At 42.7% G+C, this 13,190-nt stretch overlaps 1 protein-coding gene across 1 annotated transcript in view; it reads left to right on the forward strand.

Annotated features, from left to right (window-relative positions):
• LOC119381037 (Bardet-Biedl syndrome 7 protein homolog) overlaps positions 1–13,190 on the forward strand; it is a 793,778-nt gene that overhangs the window by 597,858 nt on the left and 182,730 nt on the right. The gene's annotated exons all lie outside the window — the stretch shown is intronic.

Here is a 13,190-nt window from a genome sequence, read left to right on the forward strand (position 1 = left end):
CTACCACCTGCATTCCTAAATCGAACGCAGCAGCAAGCATCAAACCAAAATGCAACGTCTGCGAAGCCGCAAATGTCATGCGTGCTTGTGTTGTGTTCGTGCAGCACGATCCTCGTGCTTAGCCCGAAGTTATGAATGAATGGAGCGTGCGTGCGTGCGTGTATTTCCCGTGAGCATCACACGAAAAGCGCACGTCTGAGAAGCCGCAAATGTGATTCGTGTTTGTGTGTGTGTGTACAGAAAGTGCAAATGTGGATTAGGATTTGCTTTTGTGATATTCAGCCATAGCGGTGACCTGGCTCGCCCATCGTGAAATGTGTGGTGTGAATGTGTGTTGATGTTCACTGTGAATATCTTTTAGAATGCAGCGCTTAAAGAACACAAACACAAGGGGCGAGAACGAGCACGGGCGCTGTCCTCGTTCCCAGTGCCCGTCCTCGTTCTCGCCCCGTGTGTTTGTGTTTTTAGAGCTGCATTCTAATGATTCCGTGCCAACGAGCTCGCCTCAACACCCTCTTAAGTGAATATCTTGTAGAGCTCAGTGTTTTCAGTGTTTATTTTTCTTAAAAATCGGCGGGTGTTTATCGGAGTTTATATTTTTGACGGAAGTTTGGCGTTTAACAGAGTTTATTTCTCGTAAATCTCCAGTTCTCTGATATTCGGAGATTTGTATTATTCTCGAAACCTCAAAATCTTAAATCTATTCATATCTGAATACTAAAACAACAAAACACATGAAGGACATCTTTTTTTCTAGAAGGTTTGAATGCACACAAACATATACGCACAAGCGAAATACTTGAACACAAAATACCTGTAGTTGTGCGTATAACAACCTTATGCTTAAAGCTTATTTTAAAACACGCAAGCATACTTTGCGAGGTTGCTGTCAGTGATCGAAGCGCGCTCCTTTCATTTGATGACTCTGAGCTTTAAAAATGCCCTTTCAACGTTAGCACTAGAAACAAGAAGCGCCAGAAGACACAACGCACAACGGGAAAGCACTGGCCACTGGAAATTGTGAAGTCTCCAGAACGACAGGGGTTCAACAATGTTACATATTTCATAGCACTGATAGTTCGCAAAATCACTCAGGAGCTGGCTCATGTCGTCAGTTTCAAGGAGCACTAATTAAAAAATATGCGCATAGGTTTCGAGCGTGCAGGGCAGCTCATGCTTCACATTTGTATTCACAATTTGAACACAGTACCAAAACGATTCTTTGTTGTAATGTAGTTGATCGCACAGGTTCCTCTCAGATGTCTGTCTCCACCCTTCGGCGACAGCAGCGTAGTATCCGTGAAAGTCTGCAACAGTCATTAAGCGGTCAGTCTCGTCAAGGAGGTCCAACAGACCTGTGACATCCCATGCGAAGACCTCGGTTGGATCAAGCCATTGACTGATGAGTGCGTGCAAACGAACCCCCAGTACGGGATAAATTTGGTGTACCAGGGTACTCTCTGCCTCAAGTTCCTTGACGATTGAGAGCACGGCACACGAATTGGTCTTCAGAAACCTCACCTTAACGAGCAAGTCGTGCACAGCTTCAGGTGATGAAATAAGACTCTTGAGCTTCTCACACTTCGTTCCCTTGGCTTCGTCGCTTCTCAAGAAAGACGAAATGGCGCGTCAGTTGTCCGAAGTATCTTCTAGAGCTTCATAAAAAGAGAACCACCTCAGCGAACATACGGTTTTCAGCGACTTGATGGGAATGCCCATGGCCAAGCACACAAGACGAAACTTATGGCGCAGCTCCCGTGACGACCTCAACAGGGCAGGAAAGGGCACTACAAAATCGTGAACTACGTTGAACGAGCTCGTCCTGATTCCATCCTCCAGAGCGTTGTTAAGTAGGTGGCGTGGATCTTTGAATTGAAGCGCCTTGAATTTGGGGTTCGAAAGTTGCAAGACCTTGTGAAGCTTCTGCATGTAGGAAGCTGAGTCGGAGCACCCTACAGCTACATCGCCTAATACAGCTAGGCGTGGTAATCTATAAATCGGTCATACCAGAAGATGTATCAATGAACGCTTATAACTTGCCCTTTCGATAAAGAACAGCACGAGGTCATATTGGCCCTTGAAATCAGAGTTTATCGAATAAATCCGAATTGTTAAAAATTTTATCAACGAATTTTATCGAATTTTTTTCGGATAAAGCTGAAAACACGGAGCCCTAGCTATAGGGTTTGGTTCACAGCTAAAAAAATGAACTCGTTTGAGAGCAACTCCTCTTCCATGGGGGTGCAGTGAAACTTTGGTGTGTTCAGTGATTCGCCGTTACACTAGATGATGGCTCACTAAGTGGCTCTAAAGATCCAGCATGCTTGTGAACATGTGCAACATGAACACGACTTTCGACAAGACATCTGTCGTATAGTATGTGCACTGGCGTAGCATTGGGGGGTAGGCCCTCCTCGAAGTTTTTCGATTTTGCCTGTGTATATATACACACGCACACATACAAACGCACGAACATAGGTATGGTATGCATAAGCATGGCCAGCATAGCTTCTGTCGAGAGTCACAAGGTGCACTATTGCTGTTTACCCTGCGCAATCGTTTCAAGACGCCACACTACTACAATTTTTTCATCAGCTGCCATTAGCATCCAGCCCGCTTGTTGGCCAGCACTGTGCTCTGAGGAATAACGACATTTTTCAACAATTTCAATGACGACATTCGACATTCATCTAGGAAAACAAGTCTCTTCCGCTTGGATTTTTTCTGAAATAACAAAACATGGCACGTTCTACGAAATGGTTACTCCTTGAAGCTCGTCGCATACAGTACACTGTTAGCAAAAGTTTCATTCGTGCTGCTCGGCTATTGTTTTGTTGCCTGTCTGATGCCGAATGCCATGTCAGACGTCCGATCATCTGTACGCACTATGGCTTTATTGAAAGCTCAACTACTCTTAATGAAGGCTTGCACTGGTGCGGCTTAGGAGGGGAGCTTTGTCAAAGCAGCCTTTCTTTAATTCAACCACTCATTTTCAATGATCATGAGCTACGACTGGCGTACTTCCACAGTGAGCGGTGGTGATGTTAGCAGCTTGGTTCAGGCACGGTCATGGCATTTGAGCAAAATAGGGCACCGTATGATCCGCTCTGAGGATTTTTTCAGGGTAGGATTGCAACGTTCAATGTCTTTCAGTTCAATGAGGCTGCAAAGCAGCTTTTTCCCCCTTTTGAACATCCACGAAATTCTATAAGAGTGAGGTGTAGTGCTTGTTGTTACCGTAAAAGCTCAACATTTTTCTCTCAGCGCCTAGCTGCTGCGGACCTTCCACCTACAGGGTAATGTGTAACCTGTGACAGAAGCCTCGCTATCAATGAAATGTGTCAACTGGCTCGTTGTGCATTGTTATTGTTTATGTGATGATCTGTTCAACCTTCTTTTTTGGGGCAAACGAAATGGCAGGCTCATGACCATCTGGCTCTCTCTAGTTTTCTGGCTTGCTCGAAGAAGTAGAATCTCAAGCTTTTCTATCTTTACGCAGTTTCTTTGCTGAGGGTTTGCAGGGGGCAGAGGTATTTCAGGTTGTGCAGACACCCCCCAAATGCTTCTCACACTGCACCAGGGACCAGAGTTTTCTCTAACATAGTGGCGCGAAATAATATTCTTGCTGCATACAACAATGGGGAGAGACTTGTCCTTAACCAAAATCTTTCCGGCAAATTTTCTTCTGCCACTTTGCACATAGTTCCTCATCAACAGGCAACTGGCCATTCGACATGCTTGCAGCCTTTCCAGATTGCATGTTGCAAATAGCACGCATGTTGTGTGCATCATCTAAACACTGCAGCAGAAGCACCAAACACACACGCAGTCACTTCATAAGAGTAGGCAGACTTGAAAACGAAAAGTTACATTGTGGAAACTGACTGCCACAGTTTGAAAGGTGATGCATCTGGCAACGAGCTATGTTTGCGAGTAACTATATAAGTTTCCTTGAAGCATTTGTATATAGTCATAAGGCCAGATTCTCTCAACAGGCACGTGCTCTACCCCACTGCTTCATACCACCTGAAGAAGCAATTAACATGCGAAGGTGGTTGTGTCCGTGGTGTTATAATGATGTCTCCTTCAAACTTGTAGATTTATTTGTCCTCTTAAGCATGGTATTGGTGTGGTAATGATTGTGTACTTAGCTTTTGTTTTGAAGGAGCACAGAAAAAAAAGACTCATCTTGGACTTCTGTGCTTGTGAAAAATGTATTGGCTGGATGCATTATTGATATTAAAGAGATATACACGACTTCAGTTCATTGTGCTTTTTACCCAACGTGGTAGCTAGGAGGCTATAGCATTTAGCTGCTTAGCATGAAGCATTCACGTTTGAATCTGTCCATGATAGCCACACTTAAATGAGGGTGAAATGAAGAAACATGCATGCACTTTAAATGTGATTTAAGTACACATTAAAGCTCCTGATGTGGTATAAATTATTCCAGAGTCCCCTGCTACACCATGCCTCATTATGTTTTCCCAATGTAAAGCCCAAAACCTTATCTTGTCCACTTTCTTTGTTATTTTTATCTTGGCAAGGACATGGATATGCACATGCTGTTCTGCGCTAACCCCAAAAAGTGAATCTTCAGTTCTTCAAATTGGAATTCAATTCTTAATTTGCTCTCTTCATTTACATGTATAGTTCAGTCCTGACGATACCACGGAAAGGGTGTTCCATGGCCATATTATAAATTTTTAAAATGGATATTCATGTCAACATGGCTGCACAACACAAATGAACGAAAAGAGAGGACACAACGCATGCACTGTGTTGTGTCCTCACTTCTGTCTTCGTTCAATTTATGCTATGCAGCCATGCATGTTGATATTCAATCACCAACTCACCCAAGCTACAAGCTCTATCAACTATATTCATGGCTGGGGCAGTTTCATCATGACTGCATGCTTCTCTGTCTTGTGCACTAGCACGTGCACTGGCACATTGAGCACTAGCATACTTTTCATAGATATACAGCACAATCAGTTTTCAGTTGATATATATGTGTATAAAGGCATCAGGTTTGAGGACAGAAAATACTAGCAAATAAAGATGTAGTAATGCAGAAGTGTGTCTCATTACTCAAGGCACACTTCTGTTGTCACAATTGGATGCATGCTTAGACAACAAATTTCTGTTGTACCACGAAACGTTTTCGTAGTACTACAAATTTTTGTCGCATTAGTTGAGGAAGGCTTCTGTTGTCACAAATGAAGACACACTAAGACAACTAGTTTCTGTTAACACATTTCTGTAGTACAACAAAATTTTGTCGCATACTGCAGGGACATTCCTGTAGTAACAGCCGGGTGCCTATTGTGACAACACATTTTTATAAAGTACTATAAACATTTGTCGTAGTACTACAGCTTCCTTTTGTACCACAACACATTCGACACAACACACTTCTGTTGAGACAACAAAAATATGCGCTGCACAACAGAGAAGTCTGTCCCCACAATTGGAATGTGTAGTAACTACAGAAAAATCTTGTTGTGACAACAGAAATTTCTGTTGTCTCAAGGCAAGTCCTGTTGTCATTTTCAACTGGGTTACCTAGTGATGTTGCACATCAGATATGCATGATATTTACTTTTTGATCGACAACGTTCACAAGTATGAACAGCCGTACCAGTTCAAGACGGCTGGCCCTTGGGCAAGTGGTTCAACTTTGGCCGAGTGGCTGAATCGAGGGACGTGCCGACAAACAGAAAGACAGACAGAAAGACAGACCAAAATTTCTGCGTTTAAGTTCCCCAAGAAAGACTATCGTCTTTAAAAGAAACTCGACTGCATCTGCCCGCCCGGCCCCCGCTTTAGATCAAAGAGGTGCCCCCTTCCACCCGACCTCGATCACTGGATCCATGAACCTTACCAACGTTAATTATTGGAATTTATACACGAAGCAAATTTGCATGTGTATATTTCATTCCACCAATTACTATGAAGACTTTCTAAACAAAAAAGACGCTTATAAAGACAATGAAACTAACACACAAATAAGCCAATCGCCGTCGCTTAATTGGCTGTTACTTCTTTCTCGCTCTTTTTGTCTTTATTACTCCTTCCTCCTCGTTTTGTGGTATTGCTCTCGGTTTTCTGTGCATCTTTTTCGTGTCTATTTTTTTCTATATTTTTCTCTTTCCTTCTATGTCATTCTCTGTTTTTCTTTGTATGCCTCTTTCTTTCTCTCTCCTTCTTTGTTTATCTTTATTTCTCTCTTTCTGTCTCTGTCCGTCTTGCTATCTGTTATTTTCTATCTCTTTCTCATTCTCTGTGTTTGTTCCTTTTAATTCTCTAGTTTTCTCGTTCGTTCTATAGCTATCTTTCTCTCTCTTTATTTTGTTTTTATATTCTATCTCATTTTATTTCGTTCTCTCTGTATTTTTCACATGTTCGTTTTCGTTTGACTCTCGCACGGCAGCGGGGCTCGCGTAATTTCTTTGGCGCATACCCACTTACGTAGCTTTGTGAGACGGAACACAAGTTACCGACAGAGCTTCACTGTAAAGAGAATGAAGGGAGTGGCTCATTATAATGGCAGTTTTTTACGACGGAGCACAAGTTACCGACAGAGCTTCACTGTAAAGAGAATGAAGGGAGTGGCTTATTATAATGGTAGTTTTCTACGACGGAGCACAAGTTACCGATAGACCACTGTAAAGAGAATGAAGGGAGTGGCTCATTATAATGGCAGTTTTTTACGACGGAGCACAAGTTACCGACAGAGCTTCACTGTAAAGAGGATGAAGGGAGTGGCTCATTATAATGGTAGTTTTTTACGAAAGAGCACAAGTTACCGATAGACCACTCTAAAGAGAATGAAGGGAGTGGCTCATTATAATGGCACTTTTTTACGACGGAGCACAAACTACCGACAGAGCTACACTGTAAAGAGAATGAAAAGAGGGCTCATTATAATGGTAGTTTTTTACGACGGTGCACAAGTTACCGATAGACCACTGTAAAGAGAATGAAGGGAGCGGCTCATTATAAAGGCAGTTTTTTACGACGGAGCACAAGTTACCGATAGAGCTTCACTGTAAAGAGAATGAAGGGAGTGGCTTATTATAATGGTAGTTTTCTACGACGGAGCACAAGTTACCGATAGACCACTGTAAAGAGAATGAAGGGAGTGGCTCATTATAATGGCAGTTTTTTACGACGGAGCACAAGTTACCGACAGAGCTTCACTGTAAAGAGGATGAAGGGAGTGGCTCATTATAATGGTAGTTTTTTACGACGGAGCACAAGTTACCGATAGACCACTGTAAAGAGAATGAAGGGAGTGGCTCATTATAATGGCACTTTTTTACGACGGAGCACAAGTTACCGACAGAGCTTCACTGTAAAGAGGATGAAGGGAGTGGCTCATTATAATAGTAGTTTTTTACGACGGAGCACAAGTTACCGATAGACCACTGTAAAAAGAATGAAGGGAGTGGCTCATTATAATGGCAGTTTTTTACGACGGAGCACAAGTTACCGACAGAGCTTCACTGTAAAGAGAATGAAAAGAGGGCTCATTATAATGGTAGTTTTTTACGACGGTGCACAAGTTACCGATAGACCACTGTAAAGAGAATGAAGGGAGTGGCTCATTATAAAGGCAGTTTTTTACGACAGAGCACAAGTTACCGACAGAGCTTCACTGTAAAGAGAATGAAGGGAGTGGCTTATTATAATGGTAGTTTTCTACGACGGAGCGCAAGTTACCGATAGACCACTGTAAAGAGAATGAAGGGAGTGGCTCATTATAATGGCAGTTTTTTACGACGGAGCACAAGTTACCGACAGAGCTTCACTGTAAAGAGGATGAAGGGAGTGGCTCATTAGAATGGTAGTTTTTTACGACGGTGCACAAGTTACCGATAGACCACTGTAAAGAGAATGAAGGGAGTGGCTCATTATAAAGGCAGTTTTTTACGACGGAGCACAAGTTACCGATAGAGCTTCACTGTAAAGAGAATTTGGGAGTGGCTCATTATAATGGTAGTTTTTTACGACGGAGCACAAGTTACCGATAGACCACTGTAAAGAGAATGAAGGTAGTGGCTCATTATAATGGCAGTTTTTTACGACGGAGCACAAGTTACCGATAGAACTTGACTTTAGAGAGAATGAAGGGAGCGGCTCATTATAATGGTAGTTCTTTACGACGGAGCACAAGTTACCGATAGACCACTGTAAAGAGAATGAAGGCAGTGGCTCATTATAATGGTAGTGTTTTACGACGGAGCACAAGTTACCGACAGAGCTTCACTGTAAAGATAATGAAGGGAGTGGCTCATTATAATGGCAGTTTTTTACGACGGAGCACAAGTTACCGACAGAGCTTCACTGTAAAGAGAATGAAGGGAGTGGCTCAATATAATGGTAGTTTTTTACGACGGAGCACAAGTTACCGACAGAGCTTCACTGTAAAGAGAATGAAGGGAGTGGCTCATTATAATGGTAGTTTTTTGCGACGAAGCACAAGTTACCGATAGACCATTGCAAAGAGAATGAAGGCAGTGGCTCATTATAATGGTAGTTTTTTACGATGGAGCACAAGTTATCGATAGAGCTTCACTGTAAAGGGAATGAAGGGAGTGGCTCATTATAATGGTAGTTTTTTTACGACGGAGCACAAGTTACCCATACACCACTGTAAAGTGAATGAAGAGAGTGGCTCATTATAATGGCAGTTTTTTACGACGGAGCACAAGTTACCGATAGAGCTTGCACTGTAAAGAGAATACAGGGAGTGGCTTATTATAATGGTAGTTTTTTACGAGGTTGCCCAAGTTACCGATAGAGCTTCACTGTAAAGATAATGAATTGAGTGGCTCATTATAATGGCAGTTTCTCACGACGTAGCACAAGTTACCGATAGACCACTGTAAAGAGAATCAAGGTAGTGGCTCATTATAATGGTAGTTTTTTACGACGGAGCACAAGTTACCGATAGAGCTTCACTCTAAAGAGAATGAAGCGAGTGGCTCATTATAATGGTAGTTTTTTACGACGGAGTACAAGTTACCGATAGAGCTTCACTGTAAAGCGAATCAAGGGAGTGGCTCATTATAATGGCAGTTTTTTACGACGGAGCACAAGTTACCGATACAGCTTCACTGTAAAGAGAAGGAAGGCAGTGGCTCATTATAATGGCAGTTTTTTACGACGGAGCACAAGTTACCGAAAGAGCTTCACTGTAAAGAGAATGAAGGCAGTGGCTCATTTTAATGGTAGTTTTTTACGACGGAGCACAAGTTACCGATAGAGCTTCACTGTAAAGAGGATGAAGGGAGTGGCTCATTATAATGGTAGTTTTTTACGACGGAGCACAAGTTACCGATAGACCACTGTAAAGAGAATGAAGCGAGTGGCTCATTATAAAGGCAGTTTTTTACGATTGAGCACAAGTTAGCGATAGAGCTTCACTGTAAAGAGAATGCAGGGAGTGGCTCATTATAATGGTAGTTTTTTACGACGGAGCACAAGTTACCGATAGACCACTGTAAAGAGAATGAAGGTAGTGGCTCATTATAATGGCAGTTTTTTACGACGGAGCACAAGTTACCGATAGAACTTGACTTTAAAGAGAATGAAGGGAGCGGCTCATTATAATGGTAGTTCTTTACGACGGAGCACAAGTTACCGATAGAGCTTCACTGTAAAGATAATGAAGGGAGTGGCTCATTATAATAGCAGTTTTTTACGACGGAGCACAAGTTACCGACAGAGCTTCACTGTAAAGAGAATGAAGGGAGTGGCTCAATATAATGGTAGTTTTTTACGACGGAGCACAAGTTACCGACAGAGCTTCACTGTAAAGAGAATGAAGGGAGTGGCTCATTATAATGGTAGTTTTTTGCGACGAAGCACAAGTTACCGATAGACCACTGCAAAGAGAATGAAGGCAGTGGCTCATTATAATGGTAGTTTTTTACGATGGAGCACAAGTTACCGATAGACCACTGTAAAGAGAATGAAGGGAGTGGCTCATTTAATGGCAGTTTTTTACGACGGAGCACAAGTTACTGACAGAGCTTCACTGTAAAGAGAATGAAGGAAGTGGCTCATTATAATGGTAGTTTTTTACGACGGAGCATAAGTTACCGACAGACCACTGTAAAGAGAATGAAGGGGGTGGCTCATTATAATGGCAGTTTTTTACGACGGAGCACAAGTTACCGACAGAGCTTCACTGTAAAGAGAATGAAGGGAGTGGCTCATTATAATGGTAGTTTTTTACGACGGAGCACAAGTTATCGATAGAGCTTCGCTGTAAAGGGAATGAAGGGAGTGGCTCATTATAATGGTAGTTTTTTTACGACGGAGCACAAGTTACCCATACACCACTGTAAAGTGAATGAAGAGAGTGGCTCATTATAATGGCAGTTTTTTACGACGGAGCACAAGTTACCGATAGAGCTTGCACTGTAAAGAGAATAAAGGGAGTGGCTCATTATAATGGTAGTTTTTTACGAGGTTGCCCAAGTTACCGATAGAGCTTCACTGTAAAGATAATGAAGGGAGTGGCTCATTATAATGGCAGTTTCTTACGACGTAGCACAAGTTACCGATAGACCACTGTAAAGAGAATCAAGGTAGTGGCTCATTATAATGGTAGTTTTTTACGACGGAGCACAAGTTACCGATAGACCACTGTAAAGAGAACGAAGGGAGTGGCTCATTATAATGGTATTTTTTTACGATGGAGCACAAGTTATCGATACACCTTCACTGTAAAGAGAATTAGTTTTTTACGACGGAGCCCAAGTTACCGATAGAGCTTCACTGTAAAGAGAATGAAGGGAGTGGCTCATTATAATGGCAGTTTCTTACGACGGAGCACAAGTTACCGACAGAGCTCCACTGTAAAGATAATGAATGGAGTGGCTCATTATAATGGTAGTTTTTACGACGGAGCACAAGTTACCGATAGAGCTTCACTGTAACGAGAAGGATGGCAGTGGCTCATTATAATAGTAGTTTTTTACGACGGAACACAAGTTACCGATAGAGCTTCACTGTAAAGAGAAGGAAGGCAGTGGCTCATTATAATAGTAGTTTTTTACGACGGAGCACAAGTTACCGATAGAGCTTCACTGTAAAGAAAATGAAGCGAGTGGCTTATTTTAATGGCAGTTTTTTACGACGGAGCACAAGTTACCGATAGACCACTGGAAAATGAATGAAGGGAGTGGCTCATTATAAAGACAGTTTTTTCTGACGGAGCACAAGTTATCGATAGCGCTTCACTGTATAGAGAATGAAGGGAGTGGCTCATTATAATGGTAGTTTTCTACGACGGAGCACAAGCTATCGATAGACCACTGTAAAGTGAATGAAGGCAGTGGCTGATTATAATGGCAGTTTTTTACGACGGAGCACAAGTTACCGATAGAGCTTCACTGTAAAGAGAAAAAAGGCAGTGGCTCATTATAATGGTAGTTTTTTACGACGGAACACAAGTTACCGATAGACCACTGTAAAGTGAATGAAGGCAGTGGCTCATTATAATGGCAGTTTCTACGACGGAACACAAGTTACCGATAGAGCTTCACTGTAAAGAGTTTGAAGGGAGCGGCTCATTATAATGGTAGTTTTTTACGACGGAGCACAAGTTACCGATAGAGCTTCACTCTAAAGAGAATGAAGCGAGTGGCTCATTATAATGGTAGTTTTTTACGACGGAGTACAAGTTACCGATAGAGCTTCACTGTAAAGCGAATGAAGGGAGTGGCTCATTATAATGGCAGTTTTTTACGACGGAGCACAAGTTACCGATACAGCTTCACTGTAAAGAGAATGAAGGCAGTGGCTCATTTTAATGGTAGTTTTTTACGACGGAGCACAAGTTACCGATAGAGCTTCACTGTAGAGCACTGCACGGGCTCGGGCCAACCCTAAAACCCGGGCCCGGCCCGGCCCGTGGGCCGGGCCGGGCCGGGTAAAGTACTGTTCACGGCGGGCCCGGGCCGGGCTCGGGCCTGAAGGTCCGGGCTTAGGGCCGGTCCCGGGTTTGAGGTGGCTGGCTCGGGTCGTGCCGGGCTTGGACTTTGCTCCATTCTTAAAGGGTCACTAAAGTGAAACACTGAATCGGTTTAGACCGATAAAGTGTACTCTGATAACCCAAACGTCATCAGTTCCACCATCAATGAGTTTAATAATAAAGGAGAAAAGCAAGGTTAAAGTTCCATTTTGGAATTTCGCGCTGAAATCTCTGCACGTGACGTCACGTATTTAAACTGTATTCGTCGTATCTTGAGGACCTTGGCTCAACGAAATTTCCAGAAACTTGGTATGTTAAATCTGTTAAGGTCCCTCAGAGGTCAATGTACTTCATTTTTACCCACTATAACCTACGTAGGGCCCAGTAGATGCCGTCAGAGTCTATGACGTCACGGCGTTTGCTGCGTGAGTTTTAAGTTGGCGTCGTTACCTGCATTTTCCTGCGAGTTTTCTCTCTTACCAAGAGTCTTGTTGCGGCGAGCGTGGTGCTTTTGGAATGGTAAAAGAGTAATTTACTGGTAATAAAAAAATAGTTTTATCTTTAATGGGCCTTGTTGCGCATACGCTGTGCATACTATAAGTCCCACATTTTATCTCGAAAAAACGCTTTTGTTTTTATATGGGGTAAGCTATTTGGAAAAGTTTTATGAGGGATAAGTACTGAACTACTTTTGCTTCTTGCATATGAGCTGCTTGATTTATCTGAAACGGGTGAGCTAAACGAAATGAAACCAGGTGCTTACATGTAACATCTCGCTATTCCGTGCTTTATTTGCTTTCGTTATTATTTTAGAGCCCAAATGTTGGTCTGTAATCGCAGTAATAAATGTACTATAATAAAATTATACCTATGAGATGTCATCGCAAGAGCGATCACAGAGCTCCAAAGCGGGGAAACGTTGTTGAAAGTTAGAGCCCCCCTCTAAAACGAAAGGACTGCACGGAGTCTTGATACATAGAATCCCTATAAAGGTACATTCTTTTCCTGTGACTCTGTGACGCCTCCCAGTGCTCATGTGACGCGAGATGGACATGCACAGCCTGCTTTGTGTGTCCACATTGTTAATGTCTGAACTTTCGACTTGTTCCGCCATATCAGGGGTCTGCAACCAGGGTTGCCATTGGTGGCTACTGTTCGCCAAATTGGCGAATTTTAGAGGCCCGTGGCGACCAAAAATTAT

Source organism: Rhipicephalus sanguineus, chromosome 2 (genome assembly GCF_013339695.2).
Source record: "Rhipicephalus sanguineus isolate Rsan-2018 chromosome 2, BIME_Rsan_1.4, whole genome shotgun sequence".
In the NCBI taxonomy this organism is placed as follows: Eukaryota; Metazoa; Arthropoda; class Arachnida; order Ixodida; family Ixodidae; genus Rhipicephalus; species Rhipicephalus sanguineus.